The sequence below is a fragment of the Diadema antillarum genome, unplaced genomic scaffold (assembly GCF_040938485.1).
Source record: "Diadema antillarum isolate AM-2024a unplaced genomic scaffold, OU_Dant_1.0 seq00000810_RagTag, whole genome shotgun sequence".
Classification (NCBI taxonomy): Eukaryota; Metazoa; Echinodermata; class Echinoidea; order Diadematoida; family Diadematidae; genus Diadema; species Diadema antillarum.
Window position 1 is genome coordinate 3,256,887 of NW_027271690.1, and position 3,317 is coordinate 3,260,203.

General features: G+C 36.6%; 1 long non-coding RNA gene across 1 annotated transcript; it reads left to right on the forward strand.

Moving 5' to 3' along the window:
- The first annotated feature begins 682 nt into the window (after window positions 1–682).
- LOC139739719 (uncharacterized) lies at window positions 683–3,017 on the forward strand. The gene is made up of 3 exons (XR_011711523.1): window positions 683–824; window positions 1,521–1,584; window positions 2,708–3,017. It is a non-coding gene; the product is annotated as an uncharacterized lncRNA (long non-coding RNA).
- Window positions 3,018–3,317: the final 300 nt, after the last annotated feature.

Consider the following 3,317-nt stretch of genomic DNA (forward strand, 5'->3'; position numbering starts at 1 on the left):
TAATCTCTTGAAAAAAAAAAATCCCTTCTGGAATATGCCTCTTCCCCATACTTATGTTATTGCCACACTTAATGATATTGGCATTAGTGCACTTGAGAATCTTGAAAATGACAGAATTGCAAAAGACCTTTTATTATCTATCTAAAAAACCTTGAAAATGAGAGTAGATCAATTGCAAAATGGCATTTGATTTTTCCATTTCTCAAATAATATTTGCATAAATGTACACTGCCTAAAGATGATGAATACCTGGAAGCAGGATATTATTTCCCCCCCCCCCCCCCCCCGTGGCTAATTAAAACGAACTTGAAATTATGAGCATATCTCCATTAGGTATATAATAGAATCACCGACTCAATTAATCTGAAGCCACCTGAACAAAACCCTTTGTTTTCTGCAGTTCTGATCAAATCTTTCATGCACACAAGATAAATCTGTTTCATGCACTTGTATACAGTAAATACACTAGTGCAGTTATGTGGATGTTCAGTACTTTGAATCCTAAGCCAGTGCATCACACCTTGCGCACCAGTTTGACAGTTTGAGGACTTGTAGCCACTTGATAATTATGTATGATCATGGTCCTTACACTTGCAGGTTGAACAGTACTTCTCACTCCTTCTCCCAGGCAACGATGCCAAGCTTTTTTTAGCAGTAGCCAGTTTTTGGTGGAAGGTCTTGTCAAGCTAGCAAGAGGAAAGCCTTCAGAAACCACAGTCACGCTGTTGAGTTTGCTGGGAGAACACATGCGGAAAACTGATGTGGATTCATGAGACTTGGAGCAATCATCAAATAGTGTACCACCAGACCTGGTAGCAGTCAGGGTATGCACAATACTATAGGTTTTGAAAGCCCCTTTTTTATGTTCTAGATGTCTATCCATCCAATATCGTTTCTTGTGTATCATGCCGCAAGTTGAAAACAATCATCTGTGAATGAAACTTGGTAAGGCTATGTAAATCCAGGGGGCGTTCCACAAAACTTGTCAATGGTGACAACTGTTATAAGTAGCTGAAATCTTTGCATCTGACAATACATTTTATCAAACGTTTCCCTGGAGTCGAGGGTCATGAGGTCAATAATCAAGGGTCAGGAGCCCTTCATTATGAAAAAAAAAATGCAGGAAATATCTTGTGACTTTGATTTTTCGAAGGCAGATGAATGGATTTCACCAAACTCAATTGTAATATGAAAGTTCACAGTCACAAATCAATATGTAATGTAATTTTGTTATTTTGGAGATGCTGATGAAATAAAGAAGAGTTTTTGTTTCTTGGTTTTTTTTTTAAAGAAGTCACACAACAACCCATGGGTTCATCCTACATGAAGGATCATATGTTTTACTTAATGCTCCCTGATTATGCAGTGCAATTCACTGATAATTTCTGTTGATACCTGGATACTCTGTTAATGAGTCGTAGAATATATTGTATATAACATGCATTTCTTACAACACAGCATAGAATGTAAGTAACCTGCAAATCCTTCTTGTACTCTTTCTGCTTCCACCTGTGAACCAGGGCGCAAGGATTGTGCAAGATTGCTGTGGCTTTGGCTATAGACTACCTTATCCGATTTCAAAAGGTAAAGTCTACATGACTATAAGGTTTGTTCAAATATGATGCGACAAACCCTCTGACATTTTTAGTGTTCAGATATGGTGCACCGAACCACGCCACTTTCATTATGTTAATGAATGCACATGACTAAAAAAAAAAAAATAAGATAAAGATAAACTCATGACATTGTATCTTCACTTACTTTTGAGCTTGATTGCACCATAACTTCTTGCCACTGTGTGGCAAAATATATTCCTCTTGCCTCAGTGTTTTGTTTTGTTGCATTTTAATCTGTTTATTTGTTTGTTTTTTACCATCTCATATCGCATTGATTTGTGCACTAAAATGTTGCCGGAGTTTGACTCATCATATCTGAACAAGCCTTTATGAGTCATTTTGGACAGGCAATTAGAACTCACAGTACTTTGGTATTCTGAAAATGAAATTGATTTTTACGAGTTTAATTGATTTTGCATTTTCTACTTTCTATGATCTGTTTTTGTATTAGAAAAGAAATTAGAGGTCAAGGGAAATTTTCTGGGTTTTTTTTTGTGTTGTTGGACTATGTACTTTATTAAGATCACTTGCTTTTCAATGTTTCACAGGTTAACTTTTTTTTTTTTGGATGTTGTGAATATTTTTGCTCACTTGCCTTTGTCAGGGTTATGTCCTGATGTCGACGAGAACTTTACCCGTGAATGCTTCAAAGTCGATCCTTAAACTTTAAAGATTGTCTTCCCCATATTTAGGCTAAAATTTTGAAGTTGCTTTTTGATCAGTCACGAATAAGAGAAAAGTGATAAATTTCAAAGCTTCTTTAAGAAAAAATAGGTATAAGTGAGTTTTAATTGTGAAATTATAGTGATCTTTAAGTAAAATGGAATAAGATCCATTTATTATCCTCTGCCAAGAAGTGGTGCCTGAATTGTTATGGTTTTGAGTAGTCCATCCCTCCGTGTGTGTGATAGCTTGAAATCTGTTAAAATAATCATAAATGTGGATAAAATGTGTTAAGCCTATGTATGACTGAGTCTATCAAATTGCATTATGGAATCGAAATAAGGGTCACAGTCAAATTTGTCTAGTTTTTATTCGTAATAGATTCATACAATGTCTGTTTGTTTTTCATTGTTTCCTTAAATTTTCAGCCTGATGCTAGTTTTGATCACCACTTGACGAGGGAAAGCAGAAGAAGATGCAGCTCTTGATGCAGCTTGCTTGCTTGAAGATCAGAAGATGCAGCTTGCTTGACAGAGGACGTCAGAAGGATAACATACATGTGTACCAATATTACTTCATTGTTGACCACTTGGTACTACCCTGCCCTGGTGATATCATTCAGAGTGCCTTCGACACATTGTTCAAAGCACATTAAATATGTGTTTTGTCTACGGTATGCAAAACCTCTCATCAACCTTTGGACATTTGGAATTACCCCGAGTTCGTGAACCGAGATCTAAACTTTCAAATAGAAAATGAAGTGATGCATTCTTTAGGAGTTCCCACTGAAACTGCTTTTTTTCACTGTTTGCCATACGAACATGGACTGAGTGATGGACAAACAATAAATTGCGCCCAGGGGGCCTGTGTACGGACATAATTTGATTCGTTCAATGGTTTTAGAAGACACTTGAAGAATCATCATTGTGACAATGAAACTGTGAAGATACACCAAGTCCAGTTCTATGGAGGAACCGAGATAGAGACTGATGATATACAGTTGATGAAGCAGTACTCTCCATTAGTCGATGACAGTTT